This window comes from Macaca thibetana, chromosome 11, assembly GCF_024542745.1.
Source record: "Macaca thibetana thibetana isolate TM-01 chromosome 11, ASM2454274v1, whole genome shotgun sequence".
Taxonomy (NCBI): Eukaryota; Metazoa; Chordata; class Mammalia; order Primates; family Cercopithecidae; genus Macaca; species Macaca thibetana.
Window position 1 is genome coordinate 33,532,530 of NC_065588.1, and position 19,088 is coordinate 33,551,617.

Genomic DNA, 19,088 nt, shown 5'->3' on the forward strand with positions numbered 1-19,088 from the left:
CCCGTGTTTACTTTCCTTCTTCATGTATGCAGGATCAAATTAATCTAGTTGACAGGTGGGCAAAACAAAAGGTACAGCTGCCTCAGTATGAAGAACTTTATCCATTGTCAAATTCCATCCTTGTTGTTGGTTCTTGCTAAACCCTTCCAGGTCTTTTGCTGCACTGTTTCTCCCAACTGACCTTCTTGTTCAAGTGAAAGTGCTATCCTAACATTTTCATTCATTAGCCTTTTGCTTTTTTTTCTTTTCGGTCCAAATCCCAGAATGACTTTAGATGAAAAAGCAAAAATAATTTGGGCTTAATCTGTAGGGGAAATTAATGAAAACACACTAGACAAATGAATTTATACTATATTATTTACTTACCACCCTTATCTTCACTTTAGCATATTTATTTTTCCATTCACCTTTGCATATCTCAGGCTTCTTGGCTAACTTTTCTGCTTATATTTATAATTCCAGATCTCAGATGTCGGAAGGATATTTGCAAACATTCACTACTCCCTTAGAGTCAGTGACCACCATTGTGTCTCATTACTATTCCAAGAGTTACTAACAGTCTCCCTTGTTACGCTGATGTGGTATTCAGTCTTTATTTTCTTTGACTCTAAAATTTGGAAGTCCTATCACCCCATTATTCCTGATACTAATTTGTTGTCATTCTTAGACCTTCCCGACTGTAACTTATTGTCTTCTCCATTCCCCTGCTGTAGTTCACTGGGCACTGAAAAGTAGAAACATCTAGGGAATATCATATTCTACTGGAAAGATTACTGGAATTAAAAATCAGATACTGAGAATTCCAATTCAGGCTCCTTCACTTACTATGAATCAATTAGCCTTTTTGGGCTTTCATTTTCTCATGTTTTATTTTATTTATTTTTTTGAGACAGGGTCTTTCTCTGTTTCCCAGGTTGGAGGGCAGTGGCACGATCTCGTCTCACTGCAACCTCCACTTCCTGGGTTTGAAAGATTCTCCTACCTCAGCCTCCTGAGTAGCTGGAATTACAGGTGTGCGCCACTACACCCTGCTAATTTTTGTATTTTTAGCAGAGACAGGGTTTCACCTTGTTGGCCAGGCTGGTCTCAAACTCCTGACCTCAAGTCGTCTGCCCATCTCAGCCTCCCAAACTATCAGGATTACAGGTGTGAGCCACCACGACTAACCAATTTTCTCATATTTCAAATTAAAATAATGGTAATAACATCTATCTTGCAGAATTTTTCCATGAAATTCATAAAAGTTATTATATGTAAAAAAGACCAAAAGTTGTAGTTTTGGATGGAAATTCTTTGAGGACAATAAGGTGCCCTAATAGATTGCAACTGGTCCGTAAGTGATGAACAAACACATTTATAAATGGATTTTTAACTGTAAATGCTAATTGCTTTTACATTATAATGTCACTCAATAAACATTTATGGAATACTTACTGGGTACAATGCACTTGACTGTAAATTTTAGATAATACAAGATGAATAAATGCTTTATTCCAAGGAGTTCACCGTCATAGACATTCCTGAATACTAGAATTAAAAGGGACCATAGAGACTTTCTAGTTCAGCCCCTTCATTTTGCATACATGAGAAATGAGAAATAGGGAAATTATAAATTTTGCAATGTTAAAAAGCTATTAAGTAGGGAAGCATGGACTCTAAAATACAGTGCGAAAGACAAGCATGTTTACAAATAATTTAAGTACATGGCAGATGTGTGATGTGGGCTATGACAGAAACACGAATAATGGTTCCATGGTTATATGGAATTCATGCTGTATGATCAAAAGAGCTGCACTGTAAAGGCCATTCCAGATTACCATTTACTATGTGACCTAAAAGTTACTTAAAGACAGAGACTAAGTTTTTTTATCTGTAAAAGTGATAGAATAATAAAGATCTTGCAATATTGTGTGAGTTTTAGAAACAAAATGAGCACTTAATAATATGAGTTACTTTTTTTGTGATGAGGGTATAGCATTCCACAAATTTAAACAAGTAACAAATCAGACTTTATTATCAGTCAAATGTATGTGTATATATTTATATACAGACACAGACATACACTCGGTATTAATTCCTTTTAAACTTAGAAAGTTCTATTTGTGTATGGTGTCTTACTGCAAACCTAATAACAGTTGAAATATTCCTACTCACCAAGGGTTAGAAGGCAGCCTACCCATGATAGAAGAAAGCCTGGACCAGCGATTGAAAACTAGACCTCAGCTTGGTAAGAAATGTATTTGATAGAAGGAGGGGAGATTAAAATTGAAGGGCAAATGCTTCATCTCCCCTTCATCTCAAACAAAACAAAACAAAACAAAACAAATAATGATACATATGAAGTAAAATTATTAGAAGTTGGTGATGCATTGCATATAGTGTGTGAGAAGTTTCAAAGATAACCTCCGATTTTTTGGTAAGTGAGAGTCCTTCACTACTGCAGGAAACACTGGAGAAGTGAGTTTGGCTTTTGTCATGGTCAGATGTTTTTGGGACATCTACATGGACCTGCCAATTACATGGCTGGATAGAGGACTCGAACTCAGTGGAATGGGGAAGGGGAGAGCATGAATTAAATATGGACAATGAAAGGTAGCTGCAAATTATTTTATATTCATACTTTGGAGAGGCTGTGTTTCCTCCCCTTAAATCTGGGCAGGGTCTCTGACTGCTTTGACAAATAGAATATGCTGGAACTAATTCTGTGGCAGTTTCCAGGCCTAGAACGAAGGAAACTGGTAGTTTCCCATTTCTGTCTTTTGAAATAGTTTCTTAGGGAAATGCAGCTGCTGCATGAGAAGCCTGACTATCCTGAGACTGTCATGCTATGAAGAAGCCCAAGCTCCTCATGTGGACAAGCTATGAGCAGAGGCCCACCTCGCCTCTGTTGTTCCAGCCACTCCTGCCCGAAAGCCCAACATGTGAGTCAAGAAGTCCTCTTGGCCATTCCTCATCAGGTAGTGACGGGAAACACAGCAAAACTGTCACCCAAGGCAGTACAGAAAACAGGAGCTTCACCTACTGAACTGATAGATCTATTTTAGGGAGTTTTCAGACAGAATGTCAAAAGTGCCAGCAGGCTTCTTTTAGTTGCTAATAATAAGGTACAGATAGAGAGATATCATATAAAGTTATTATTCAATCTTCATGAAGAATTTAAAGGTAATATAAAGGAGCCAGGATTTGCTGAGATAGAAAATGAAACTTATGGCCGGGAGCGGTGGCTCACACCTGTAATCCCAGCACTTTGGAAGGCTGAGGCGGGTGGATCACAAGGTCAGGAGTTCGAGACCAGCCTGACCAACATGGTGAAACCCTGTCTTTACTAAAAACACAACAATTAGTTGGGCATGGTGGTGTGTGACTGTAATCCCAGCTACTCAGCAGGCTAAGGCAGGAGAATCGCTTGAACCTGGGAGGTGGAGGTTGCAGTGAGCCAAGATCATGCCCCTCCACTCTAGCCTGGGTGACAGAGCGAGACTCTGTCTCAAAAAAAAAAAAAAAAAAAAAAAAAAAAAAAAAAAAAAAAGAAAATGAAACTTTTTTATTCCAGCCTCTTTTTAGCAGTAGATTCTAGAAGTGAGATAGTGCATCAGGGCAAAGATCAAGTGTGCTATCAGGAAAACACAGTTTCCAGATAAAGATGAACCCAAACGTATAATGAATATGACTGTAAAACTCTTCGTTGAGAGTTCAGAAAGATTTAAGGGCATGCTTTGCAGATGCTCTTCATTAGGCAGCATGGTTTCTGATAATCCTCATGGGAAATTTGAAGGTTCTCTTCTCAGCACTAAATTTAGTACATATATAATTTTTTAATGAATGAGCTGAAAGACCATAAATTATTTTATAAAGAAGTGCGTGGTGAGCATCCTCTAACAAAAGAAAAGTGAATCGTTGTTTGTTTTATATGCTACAAAAAGTCAAAGAAAGAAGTGGGGAATACTTAGTCCTAACAAACATCCCTGTGGGCAATATCAAGCAGAAATAATAAGAATAGCAAATATTCCCAGAAAACTGTTAGTCCTGTAAGGGTTAAAAATCAGTGTTTGGAAATAGCAAAACTTTCTTCGTGTACAGGTGTGAGAATAGCAAATATAACCAACCTAAATGAGCTAAAGAACCTTAGTTTTGGTGTCTGCATCACAGCTAATTAAGAGTTCCAGCTTCCAGCAGTCAAATCAAGTTTGCTATGGGTGAGCTTTTAGTCAGCATCAATTGCATGTGTTTAAGAAGAACATGGGTTGAAATTAATATCATTTATTGAATTTAGGATGAAATTCTTATTGCCTTGTATGGTATAAGTGACCCATCATTTATTTTATGAAAAATGTGGAACAACTTTACTCCCTCACTGCCATATTTCTGAGAAAAATATTTGAAAATTCAGAATTATTAAGCAAGAATTCCCTAGTATACTCATTTGATACTGTCAGGTTAAACCATGTCTATTTCTCATTCTTTTGTCAGAGGTAGGTTCTCTATGTATGATGGCTAATGCTCATCTTTAATTCTATCAAATATTCAAGGGCTGAAATCGGTCTGATGTTATGCAGACAGGGGGAGGTAAGAGATGTGCATATGGCTTGATACAGATAAATGGTATTTTCCCCCAATATGTGCTGGGCTCAATTGTCCTTACTTGTTAACTTAAGGTATTTTTAGAATAAATATTCTTCATCCCTGGTGTAAACAGTTGCCTGCTAGTGTCTCTTTTCCTTCTAGAGATGAAGTTATAATGGAAATATGAGTATATTGGCTGATGCAAAAACAAACAAGCAAACAACCACCCCCCAAGGAAAGGAAAAAAAGAAAACAAGCTAAATATAAAAAAGCTAACAGTAAATGTAAACTGTAATATTGTTTTTATTTTTTTCATTTTGAAGTGTAACATATTTTAAACCCATGCAAGAAAGTTGAGAGTTCACTATATATTTTGGATGAAAAATAATTTATTTTAATGCACATATCCATAATGTGATCATTTTAATCACAGAGCCTGAGAGATCCAAACCCCATCACAGTCTCTTTTCCTTCCTTCTTTTCTAATCTGATTTCCTTTAAAAAAAAAAAAAACTCAGCAACATCAGCTTTAATGGGGTCATTGATTTCCCATGGGCTAAGGTTTCAGAGAAACATATCAGCCTGTGTTCACAGCTGATCGCAAAGAACCTTCTCTGAAATGAAATTTGTAAAGTGAAAGCAACAGTGTTACTCTTTCCAGAGGTTACTTACCTCTTCTGTTCCCAGGACTAAGAGAAAACCATCAGCTGCTAAAATAAAAAAAGGAAGTGCTTTTATTGGTTGATTGATTGATTGATTGATTGGCAAGCAGGGCTTTATGCAGGAGAACTTAGGATAAGTCAGCACAAATATAGAAGTCTTTTTTTCAACTGATTAATTCATAGGTACTGTAACATAATAGAATCTGGGGCTTATGGAGTTCAGGCCTGAAAAGGGGGAACATTTAAAGACCTATAATAGACCAGGCACAATGGCTCACACCTGTAATCCTAGCACTTTGGGAGGCCGAGGCAGGTGGATCATCTGAGGTCAGGAGTTGGAGACCAGCCGGACCAATGTGGTGAAACCCCGTCTACACTAAAAATGCAAAAATTAGGCGGGCGTGGTGGCATGGGCCTGTAGTCTTAGCTACTTGGGAGGCTGAGACAGAAGAATTGCTTGAACCCAGGAGGCGGAGGTTGCAGTGAGCTGAGATCCCTCCACTGTACTCCAGCCTTGGTGACGGAGCCAGACTCCGTCTCAAAAAATAAGTAAATAAATACCTATAATAAGAAGAAGCAAAAAAGAAGTTTACAAGGGTTTCACTATTTTACCCAAAGCATGTACAATATTATGAGGTATCCAGTTTATAACCCCACCCCTAATAAAACTTTTCATGCCTTGTTCTATAGAACCCCATTCCAGAGGATCTCAGTAATTGGCACCCTTCCCTCAAACTCCTCCAAATATCTCAGACTGCACTGAGGTCTTAACGTAGACTTTATATATATATATATATATAAAATTATTATTATTATTATACTTTAAGTTCTAGGGTACATGTGCATAACGTGCAGGTTTGTTACATATGTATACTTGTGCCATGTTGGTGTGCTGCACCCATCAACTCGTCAGCACCCATCAACTCGTCATTTACATCAGGTATAACTCCCAATGCAATCCCTCCCCCATCCTCGCTCCCCGTGATAGGCCCCGGTGTGTGATGTTCCCCTTCCCGAGTCCAAGTGATCTCATTGTTCAGTTCCCACCTATGAATGAGAACATGCGGTGTTTGGTTTTCTGTTCTTGTGATAGTTTGCTAAGAATGATGGTTTCCAGCTGCATCCATGTCCCTACAAAGGACACAAACTCATCCTTTTTTATGGCTGCATAGTATTCCATGGTGTATATGTGCCACATTTTAATCCACTCTGTCACTGATGGACATTTGGGTTGATTCCAAGTCTTTGCTATTGTGAATAGTGCCACAATAAACATACATGTGCATGTGTCTTTATAGCAGCATGATTTATAATCCTTTGGGTATATACCCAGTAATGGGATGGCTGGGTCATATGGTACATCTAGTTCTAGATCTTTGAGGAATCGCCATACTGTTTTCCATAATGGTTGAACTAGTTTACAATCCCACCAACAGTGTAAAAGTGTTCCTATTTCTCCACATCCTCTCCAGCACCTGTTGCTTCCTGACTTTTTAATGATCGCCATTCTAACTGGTGTGAGATGGTATCTCATTGTGGTTTTGATTTGCATTTCTCTGATGGCCAGTGATGATGAGCATTTTTTCATGTGTCTGTTGGCTGTATGAATGTCTTCTTTTGAGAAATGTCTATTCATATCCTTTGCCCACTTTTTGATGGGGTTGTTTGTTTTTTTCTTGTAAATTTGTTTGAGTTCTTTGTAGGTTCTGGATATTAGCCCTTTGTCAGATGAGTAGATTGCAAAATTTTTCTCCCATTCTGTAGGTTGCCTGTTCACTCTGATGGTAGCTTCTTTTGCTGTGCAGAAGCTCTTTAGTTGAATTATATCCCATTTGTCAATTTTGGCTTTTGCTGCTGTTGCTTTTGGTGTTTTAGACATGAAATCTTTGCCCATGCCTATGTCCTGAATGGTACTACCTAGGTTTTCTTCTAGGATTTTTATGGTATTAGGTCTAACATTTAAGTCTCGAATCCATCTTGAATTAATTTTCATATAAGGAGTAAGGAAAGAATCCAGTTTCAGCTTTCTATTTATGGCTAGCCAATTTTCCCAGCACCATTTATTAAATAGGGAATCCTTTCCCCATTCTTGTTTCTCTCAGGTTTGTCAAAGATCAGATGGCTGTAGATGTGTGGTATTATTTCTGAGGACTCTGTTCTGTTCCATTGGTCTATATCTCTGTTTTGGTACCAGTACCATGCTGTTTTGGTTACTGTAGCCTTGTAGTATAGTTTGAAGTCAGGTAGCGTGATGCCTCCAGCTTTGTTCTTTTGACTTAGGATTGTCTTGGAGATGCGGGCTCTTTTTTGGTTCCATATGAACTTTAAAGCAGTTTTTTACAATTCTGTGAAGAAACTCATTGGTAGCTTGATGGGGGATGGCATTGAATCTATAAATAACCTTGGGCAGTATGGCCATTTTCACGATATTGATTCTTCCTATCCATGAGCATGGTATGTTCTTCCATTTTATGTCCTCTTTGATTTCACTGAGCAGTGGTTTGTAGTTCTCCTTGAAGAGGTCCTTTACATCCCTTGTAAGTTGGATTCCTAGATATTTGATTCTCTTTGAAGCAATTGTGAATGGAAGTTCATTCATGATTTGGCTGTCTGTTTGTCTGTTACTGGTGTATAAGAATGCTTGTGATTTTTGCACATTAATTTTGTATCCTGAGACTTTGCTGAAGTTTCTTATCAGCTTAAGGAGATTTTGGGCTGAGACAATGGGGTTTGCTAAATATACAATCATGTCATCTGCAAAGAGGGACAATTTGACTTCTTCTTTTCCTAAGTGAATACCCTTGATTTCTTTCTCTTGCCTGATTGCCCTAGCCAGAACTTCCAACACTATGTTGAATAGGAGTGGTGAGAGAGGGCATCCCTGTCTTGTGCCAGTTTTCAAAGGGAATTTTTCCAGTTTTTGCCCATTCAGTATGATATTGGCTGTGGGTTTGTCATAAATAGCTCTTATTATTTTGAGATACGTTCCATCAATACTGAATTTATTGAGCGTTTTTATCATGAAGGGCTGTTGAATTTTGTCAAAAGCCTTTTCTGCATCTATTGAGATAATCATGTGGTTCTTGTCTTTGGTTCTGTTTATATGCTGGATTATGTTTATTGATTTGCGTATGTTGAACCAGCCTTGCATCCCAGGGATGAAGCCCACTTGATCATGGTGGATAAGCTTTTTGATGTGCTGCTGAACCCGGTTGGCCAGTATTTTATTGAGGATTTTTGCATCGATGTTCATCAGGGATATTGGTCTAAAATTCTCTTTTTGTGTTGTGTATCTGCCAGGCTTTGGTATCAGGATGATGTTGGCCTCATAAAATGAGTTAGGGAGGATTCCCTCTTTTTCTATTGATTGGAATAGTTTCAGAAGGAATGGTACCAACTCCTCCTTGTACCTCTGGTAGAATTCAGCTGTGAATCCATCTGGTCCTAGACTTTTTTTGGTTGGTAGGCTATTAATTATTGCCTCAATTTCAGAGCCTGCTATTGGTCTATTCAGGGATTCAGCTTCTTCCTGGTTTAGTCTTGGAAGAGTGTAAGTGTCCAGGAAATTATCCATTTCTTCTAGATTTTCCAGTTTATTTGCGTAGAGGTGTTTATAGTATTCTCTGATGGTAGTTTGTATTTCTGTGGGGTCGGTGGTGATATCCCCTTTATCATTTTTAATTGCGTCAATTTGATTCTTCTCTCTTTTCTTCTTTATTAGTCTTGCTAGCGGTCTGTCAATTTTGTTGATCTTTTCAAAAAACCAACTCCTGGATTCATTGATTTTTTGGAGGGTTTTTTGTGTCTCTGTCTCCTTCAGTTCTGCTCTCATCTTAGTTATTTCTTGCCTTCTGCTAGCTTTCAAATGTGTTTGCTCTTGCTTCTCTAGTTCTTTTAATTGTGATGTTAAAGTGTCAATTTTAGATCTTTCCTGCTTTCTCTTGTGGGCATTTAGTGCCATAAATTTCCCTCTACACACTGCTTTAAATGTGTCCCAGAGATTCTGGTATGTTGTATCTTTGTTCTCATTGGTTTCAAAGAACATCTTTATTTCTGCCTTCATTTCGTTATGTACCCAGTAGTCATTCAGGAGCAGGTTATTCAGTTTCCATGTAGTTGAGCGGTTTTGATTGAGTTTCTCAGTCCTGAGCTCTAGTTTGATTGCACTGTGGTCTGAGAGACAGTTTGTTATAATTTCTGTTCTTGTACATTTGCTGAGGAGTGCTTTACTTCCAATTATGTGGTCAAATTTGGAATAAGTGCGATGTGGTGCTGAGAAGAATGTATATTCTGTCGATTTGGGGTGGAGAGTTCTATAGATGTCTATTAGGTCTGCTTGCTGCAGAGATGAGTTCAATTCCTGGATATCCTTGTTAACTTTCTGTCTCGTTGATCTGTCTAATGTTGACAGTGGAGTGTTGAAGTCTCCCATTATTATTGTATGGGAGTCTAAGTCTCTTTGTAAGTCTCTAAGGACTTGTTTTATAAATCTGAGTGCTCCTGTATTGGGTGCATATATATTTAGGATAGTTAGCTCTTCCTGTTGAATTGATCCCTTTACCATTATGTAATGGCCTTCTTTGTCTCTTTTGATCTTTGATGGTTTAAAGTCTATTTTATCAGAGACTAGTATTGCAACCCCTGCTTTTTTTTGTTCTCCATTTGCTTGGTAAATCTTCCTCCATCCCTTTATTTTGAGCCTATGTATGTCTCTGCATGAGAGATGGGTCTCCTGAATACAGCAGACTGATGGGTCTTGACTGTTTATCCAGTTTGCCAGTCTGTGTCTTTTAATTGGAGCATTTAGTCCATTTACATTTAAGGTTAAGATTGTTTTGTGTGAACTTGATCCTGCCATTATGATATTAACTGGTTATTTTGCTCGTTAGTTGATGCAGTTTCTTCCTAGCCTCGATGGTCTTTACATTTTGGCATGTTTTTCCAATGGCTGGTACCGGTTGTTGCTTTCCATGTTTAGTGCTTCTTTCAGGGTCTCTTGTAAGGCAGTCCTAGTGTTGACAAAATCTCTAAGCATTTGCTTATCTGTAAAGGATTTTATTTCTCCTTCACTTATGAAACTTAGTTTGGCTGGATATGAAATTCTGGGTTGAAAATTCTTTTCTTTAAGAATGTTGAATAATGGCCCCCACTCTCTTCTGGCTTGTAGAGTTGCTGCCGACATATCTGCTGTTAGTCTGATGGGCTTCCCTTTGTGGGTAACCCGACCTTTCTCTCTGGCTGCCCTTAAGATTTTTTCCTTCATTTCAACTTTGGTGAATCTGGCAATTATATGTCTTGGAGTTGCTCTTCTCGAGGAGTATCTTTGTGGTGTTCTCTGTATTTCCTGGATTTGAATGTTGGGGAAGTTCTCCTGGATAATATCCTGAAGAGTGTTTTCCAACTTGGTTCCATTTTCCCCCTCACTTTCAGGCAACTCAATCAGACGTAGATTTGGTCTTTTTACATAATCCCATACTTCCTGCAGGCTTTGTTCATTTCTTTTTCTTCTTTTTTCTTTTTGTTTCTCTTCTCGCTTCATTTCATTCATTTGATCCTCAATTGCTGATACTCTTTCTTCCAGTTGATCGAGTCGGTTACTGAAGCTTGTGCATTTGTCATGTATTTCTCGTGTCATGGTTTTCATCTCTTTCATTTCGTTTATGACCTTCTCTGCATTAATTACTCTAGCTATCAATTCTTCCACTTTTTTTTCAAGATTTTTAGTTTCTTTGTGCTGGGTACATAATTCCTCCTTTAGTTTTGAGAAGTTTGATGGACTGAAGCCTTCTTCTCTCATCTCGTCAATGTCATTCTCCGTCCAGCTTTGATCCGTTGCTGGCGATGAGCTGCGCTCCTTTGTCAGGGGAGATGCGCTCTTATTTTTGAATTTCCAGCTTTTCTGCCCTGCTTTTTCCCCATCTTTGTGGTTTTATCTGCCTCTGGTCTTTGATGATGGTGACATACTGATGGGGTTTTGGTGTAGGTGTCCTCCCTGTTTGATAGTTTTCCTTCTAACAGTCAGCACCCTCAGGTGTAGGTCTGTTGAAGATTGCTTGAGGTCCACTCCAGACCCTGTTTGCCTGGGTATCAGCAGCAGAGGCTGCAGAAGATAGAATATTGCTGAACAGCAAGTGTACCTGTCTGATTCTTGCTTCTGAAGCTTCCTCTCAGGGGTGTACTCCACCCTGTGAGGTGTGGGGTGTCAGACTGCCCCTATTGGGGGATGTCTTCCAGTTAGGCTACTCAGGGGTCAGGGACCCACTTAAACAGGCAGTCTGTCCCTTCTCAGATCTCAGCCTCCGTGTTGGGAGATCCACTGCTCTCTTCAAAGCTGTCAGACGGAGTCGTTTGCGTCTGCAAAGGTTTCTGCTGCTTTTGCTGTTGTTTAGTTGTGCCCTGTCCCCAGAGGTGGAGTCTACAGAGACAGGCAGGTTTCCTTGAGCTGCTGTGAGCTCCACCCAGTTCAAGCTTCCCAGCGGCTTTGTTTACCTACTTAAGCCTCAGCAATGGCGGGCACCCCTCCCCCAGCCTCGCTGCTGCCTTGCGGTTAGATCACAGACTGCTGTGCTAGCAATGAGGGAGGCTCCGTGGGCGTGGGACCCTCCCGGCCAGGTGTGGGATACAATCTCCTGGTGTGCCCGTTTGCTTAAAGCACAGTATTGGGGTGGGAGTTACCCAATTTTCCAGGTGTTGTGTGTCTCAGTTCCCCTGGCTAAGAAAAGGGATTCCCTTCCCCCTTGTGCTTCCCAGGTGAGGTGATGCCTCGCCCTGCTTCAGCTCTTGCTGGTCGGGCTGCAGCAGCTGACCAGCACCGATTGTCCGGCACTCCCTAGTGAGATGAACCCAGTACCTCAGTTGAAAATGCAGAAATCACCGGTCTTCTGTGTCGCTCGCGCTGGGAGTTGGAGACTGGAGCTGTTCCTATTCGGCCATCTTGCTCCGCCCCCCTCTATTAATCCAACGTAGACTTTTGATACATCACTTCTCTCCTCCTCCTGCCTTATCTATATTTCTCCATATATAGTTTTTGATATCATAAAAGTTAGTTCTAGGCGTGACAAATGATTCTCCTGGGAGAATATATATGATCTCTCTCTCTCCCTAAATATATATACACACACACACACACACACACATATATACATATATACATATACATATATATACACACACATATATATACACATATATATATATATATAAAATTCTTCTCCCAAACCTATATAAGCCCTCTATTATGGCTCACAACAAGTTATCATTTTCCTGGGTATTAAAGAAATTATTTATTGTGATCCTCAGTGTTTTCAGTCTCATGTTCATTACTCAGCAACATGTATCGAGCATTTACCATGTGTGAGTCCTTGTGTAAAGCATTCTTTGTTAGAACCTGGAAGGAACACAGAGAGGAATAATTTGAAATAGTTTGCCTTTAAGGAGCTCCATGTCTAGTGGGAAGTAAAAATAAGATAATTCATAATCGTAATCTAAAAAATAAGGAAATGTGTGTTAAGATGGAGATATACTCTATTTTATTATTTTTTTCACAAATACCTTAAGACAATATTGATTGATTGAAAGTTCTTCCAACTAAGTGCATAAGAAGAGCAAGAAAAAGAGTAAGTGCGTCTGATTGTAACCCACTGGAGTTGCGAATATTTATATTTGATTTATTTCCTGTGATTTAGAGAGTGGAGATTATTTACACAAAATTTAAATTAATTATTGTTTCATTTCAAACCTTAACATATATTGTCAGCAAATATTTAAATGCTGCCTTAGTAACTAATTATTTGATTCTTTAATGTATACTTCTGTTGTTGTGATTATAGTTAAGAAATAGAAATTATAAAGAGCAAGTACTTCATGCTCATTTTTAAATAAATGTACCAAATGCTCTGAATCTAGGCACTCTTTGTTTTTTCACCTTAAACAAAGGTATGATTTATGTAAATTTAAAACAATGGTAAGAGTTCCTAATGTACATAGGCAGACATCCTTAATCATGGAGGTTTCCTTAATAGATGTAATTATTTTTTAAAAAAGGGTTTTAAGATAGCCAATTAAATTCCAGAAAGGTGTATTTTAATTTAGTAGGTGTTCTTTTTAACTTAGCTACTGTTTCTTAGCTAAAATTACTGAGTTAAGGGTGGAACCCATTAAGGAATAGGGCAAAGAAAGCATTCTCTAGGCCTGGACTCAGCATGGATAGATCTGAAAAAGGAGCAAGCCTGTTTTACCTGAGGGCCTACCTCTTATAAGCACTTTCTGTAGGATAGTTTTCTTTTCACCTTTGGGGCAGGATAGTAACTAAGCCAAAAAGCTAGCAGATTTAATTTTTCTTATCAATTAGTCACTTAGCTTTTTATTTGTCTTTAATAAAAATATTGAAATCTTTTTAAAAGCTTCTGCTTATCAATAGGCATCCCTAGATGAGACACTAATTTGAGAGCCCTCATTTTCAAATGCACTTCTTCAGTACAGTTTGTTCATTTGGAATCTTCCACTGTAAGTAATCTTTAGTAAGATTTTGCTATTTCTGTAAGACTTTGCTGCTTCCAGGGCCTAATATTTATGCATGTGTAAGCTGGAAGGTACTCAGTTCTCCAGAAACTAAGGATCCCATTTTTACCTCACATATTTACCTTGGTTTTCAGATCTCCTTGATCAACTTAGCCAACGATTTTTTTTTTCCTACCCAAGCATGCAAAAAAAAGAAAGGTGGTAGAGCACAAAAATCCCTGCAAACTTTTAAAAGCCAAAGTGTATACCCTCTGCAATATTGCTATTTACTACTAGTTTCTTTCTGATCCAGTCAGACCTAAGAGGCCTCTTTTATGGATCCAAGCCAGTTAATATAGAATCCAATCCTGGACTCAGTCGAGTTTCTGTCACAACTTCCAAACTCAGTTTGGATCAGAAATTTGCTCGAAGAAACTTTGAGAGCTCAACACAAAAATCTATGGAGCTTCAGAGTCTGAGAAAGAACTTACCATGATCCCAGTTGCTGTGAGAGAGCAATGGAGACAATGGGTGCAGTGGGTACCTTTCTTGGTCACTCAGCACTCCTGGGGGTCATTAGAAGCCATACTTCAGATCCTACTTCTGACACATCTGTTAAAAGAAAATTCTTAGCCAAATAAAATTTAACAGAGTTTAATTGAGCAAAGATCGATTCACGAATTTGGCAGCCTCTTGAGCCAGAGGAAGCTCAGAGAGACCCTGTAGGCACACTTTTCTAATGACACTTTTGCTCTTTTTGCACTTGGGTATTCTAGGTAAGTACTATTTTCTCTCCCGTCTGTGTTCTTCTATTCCTACCCAAAGGCAATCATTGCTTACTTTGTGTCTGTCATCAATTTATTCTTTCCTCTGATCACCCATCTTTAATTCACATCTGTCCCCTGGCCCATTTCCCCAGAGACCAGCTCTGTCATTACCCAGGGCTGTGTTTGGCAGTTAGATTTTGGACATGTAGACTCCTGAAGGTGTTGATGTTATTGCTGATACATGTATAATTTAAGGAAACCATAGATTCTCTCCCTCAATAATAATACCATCACACCACATAACTTTATTAGGTGCACAGACCTAACTTTAATTCTATTTGAAGCTCTCCTTAAAACAGATCTTTTGCCTGTGTGTGTGTGGTTTTTTTTTTTAACCTATTCCGTAGTTTGTTGGAAGCAAAAATCTCATGGTGCCATCTCTCTCGTCTTCCCCGCCTTCATTCAAAAACACATTGCTAAGGGTTCATGGGCAGCATGGCAAATCAGATTTTAATTACCTAACTGCTTCATGCGATAGTCTTATCAGTAACATGTTTGTGTTCTAATAGAGCTTTGATCAATTTAATAAGCAGTCACACTTCATAAGGATTAAATGTAAGCTTTCCCCCCCAAAAAATTGTTACCAACAGTGCCTTGTCAAACCCCTTTCCATCTGGAGAGGGTGCTCCCTTAAAAGCATGGCAATCTGATTTCTAGCCATTTGCTAGAAATAAATACCATATTTCTAGCCAGTTGCTGGAAATAAATATGATGAATAAATACCATAAGACTCCCCCAACGTTCCATCCCTCCTTGGCACTTTATTTATTTTATGTATTTATTTATGTATTTATTTATTTATTTATTTTTTGGCGGTGTTTGTTTGTTTACTTTAAGTTCTGAGTTACATGTACACATGTACAGAATGTGCAGTTTTGTTACACGTGCCTAGGTGGTTTGCTGCACCAATCACCCCGTCACCTACATTAAGTATTTCTCTTAATGTTATCACTCCCCTAGTGCCCCCACGCACTGACAGGCCCCAGTGTGTGATGTTCCCCTCCCTGTGTCCATGTGTTCTTGCCTGCCAAGGTGGCTCTCTTCCTCTGTCCTTGATCATATTCCCTGCCTCCTGACTCTATTCTCCACCTCCTCTTCAAGGACGTTGCTCTATCTGTTGTCCCTTAAAATATTATGGGATTTATTTTAAAATCATCTCACTTCAACTTTGGGTTTAATTCTGTACACTTAAAACTTCGTTTTCCAGTTTATTCTAAGTTTTTATTTCCCCCAAGCATAAGTTACACACATGACACTGTGGCTAAGCTTTGACTACATAGCTCCACGGTATGGGTTCTGACCTATTGTTGGGGCAAAGAATGGAGCAAGCAAGACACATGTTTCCTACAGGATTTCCTGCAGTGAAGTTGCTGTTGAGTCGTTGGATTGATTGATACAGCTTGGCCGCCTTGTCCGGGGCACCGTTAGAATACCAATGGGCCCACACCTGACCCACATGGAAACAAGAAAGATTCCAACTTTCTCAGGCAAATATGGGCTCATTTTCTGAATTACTTGGTGTGGAACCTAGAAGAGCAGATTCTGACCCCTATCCCTTGGCCACATCTCCAGTGTCCTCTCTTCTGCCCCATTGGTCCAGATGCAGGTGAGCAAGCTTAGTAGCAAAGTGAAGTGAGTGTACCACCAGAAAACAAAATGTTAATCTTTCCTCACTCAAAGCCTTTCTTTATCGATTTAAGGAAGCCAGGATTTGAACAAACACATTATAGCTCCAGAGCCCCCACGTTCAACGAAAGTAGTATGTCCTACTTCCAAAGGTAGAAATAGACAATATTTTAGAGCAACCACAAAAGCAAGGATTCTGTCCTCTTGTACTTTATTGAAAATATTCAGATAGAACTAGTTATTGTGTGCATTGTGTGCTGTGCCTCTTTAGACACGATTAAAATTTACTGCTTATTTCTTTCTAAATCTCATTTATAAATTAATTGAATTTTTTTTTATAATTGACACTTATCTACATAAATGATGAGAAAAAACTCAAATTGTACGATATATATTTCATATCATCTAAAGGAAAAATGGGAATAAGAATTCAGGCTGCCATTTAAAAATATTAGTGCTGCTATTCACATCTTAATAAATCAAGAACCCATTGAAAGCAACATAATATCTTTCATTTCTTTTTAATTTTTCAATTAGTAGTTACAAAACACTGTATGTAACATACATATACTCCATATGAACTAGGTCATTATCAATTCTGTTGTATTTTCTCTGTGAATCCTCCCCTGCGTTCCAACAAGGAATCTCATGAATTTTATGTTTGCAATACACAAAAATAAAAATTAGTTTTAGAATATCTGCATATATATTTGAATACTATATTTTCAAGTGTGATTATCTGCAAATTTTATAAAACTGCTTTGTATTGCAAGTAGTCTTCTGAGACTTGCTTTTCTTCCTGTCTTTTTTTCTTTTTTGAGACAAGGTCTTGCTCTGTTGCCCAGGATGGAGTGCAGTGGTATGATCACAGCCTACTGCACCTTGACCTCCCGGCTCAAGTAATCCTCCCACCTCAGCCTCCTGTATTACAGGCACACACTACCATGCCTGGCTAATTATTTTCATTTTTATTTTTATTTTTGCAGAGATACGGTCTCTCTACATTGTCTAGGCTGGTCTCAAATGGTCTCGAACTCCTGGGCTCAAGTAATCCACTGGCCTTGGCTCCCCATTATAAGCATCTGCCACCTCACCTGGCCCCAACTTTTTAAAAATTTCAATGTGCCAAAATTTATCATTTTACAGCTATGAGATGAGAAGAGATCATTATAAATAGCAATTGGAAATTAGGATACTATGGGTAACAGGATGAATAATTTCAGTGGCACAATGAGAGCAGGAATCAGATGTGCATTGAGACTCAGAAAGGAGTGGAAGTTTAAAAATCCAAACAGAATGTAGGTTTACCCTTCAAAACATCTTATGAAAAGTGAATGGAATGAGGTGGGCCAGGAGTTGGAGGAAAAAGGATCAGATGAAAGGTACTTAAAGACGAGGAGGACTTGAACTTGTTTATAGATGGGGATTCAAGGAATCGGAATGTGAAAGATTGAAGATCCAAAAGAAGGGACAATAGATATAGCAAAATCCTTGAGGAGGAGGTAGAGAATAGAGTCAGGAGGCAGGCAATATGATCAAGGACAGAGGAAGAGAGCCATCTTTGCAGGCAGGAACACGTGGACACATGGAGGGGAACATCATACCCTGTGGCCTGTCCATGGGTTGGGGGTTAGGGGAGAAATAACATTAGGAGAAATACCTAATGTAGGTGACAGGTTGATGGGTGCAGCAAACCACCAGAGCGGGTGTAACAAAACTGCTCATTCTGCACATGTAACCCAGAACTTAAAGTAAAAAACAAAACAAAACAAAACAAAAAACACCAAATAAATAAACAGAAATAAAAAAATAAAAAATAAATAAAGTGCCAAAGAGGGATGGAAAGTTGGGGGAGTCTTATGGTATTCATTTCCTTATGTAAGCATTAAAGTGAAATCATCTGCTGAAAGTGAGGCAGGTAAGGAATAAGTTGGAGTTAGTGGTGTGGAAAAGGTGATAAATGACCTGGACAGAGTAAGAAGAAAGCTGGTGTTGAATGAAAAGATTAGAGAGGAAGTTTGAGATCACTTGCTAGTGGCTGTTAGTGGAAAATCACTGAATATGTCTGTTTTGCCTTCATTTTTTGTTTACAGGTAATGTGAATTCAGATACTTATTTTTTCTTCTTGATTACATAAAATTAAAACATGATAATTTTTAAAGATTTAAAACAAATCTATTTTTCCCAGTAGAGCTAAACAGATTTTACAGCTTAATTATGCTAGAGAGGAGTAATATTTCATCAATAATAATTTCCCATTACCTGCCTTTAAAACTTTTTATTTCAGAAAATTAAAATAATATCTAGATAACATACATAGAAAACTACCTGAAGAAAATTAAACCTTGAGAGAGGTCAATACAATTATAATGATTTTTTATTTTTGTAGCATCTGCTATTTGATAACATCTAGTTTCTTATATTCTCTTTAAAAATAATGTCAGATATGCAAAGAAGAGGAACTTCAGTTGACAACTGTTTATTGAAAACCTAATAAATGCCCAACTAAATGGGACCTGAGAGTGGAAAAACAGGCACATACTGGTGATGATAATAATTATGGCAACTTTGAAGCTTCATCTTACTTATTCTTTTTAACTTCATGAAGTATATACTATTTTTATCCCCATAATATGAGAACACTGAAGTTTATGGGGGTAAAGGAGTGACTTATCTGAGTTCCTAGAGTTCCTAAGAAAAATCCACATTGCTTTGGTATACAAGAGTCTCAGTTCTTCACCAGTTTCATATCTTTTCTCTGTATATAGATTTGGAAACCTAGAGGCAGGTGCTTAGCTTAGTGAAATGATGTAGGGGGTCCCTAAAGTAGCCAATTCATGTACCTAGAAAGAGTGAACTTTAGTAGGAGAAGAGTGGCAGTGGGGAGGGAGCTGGTTTGGAACTAAGGCAT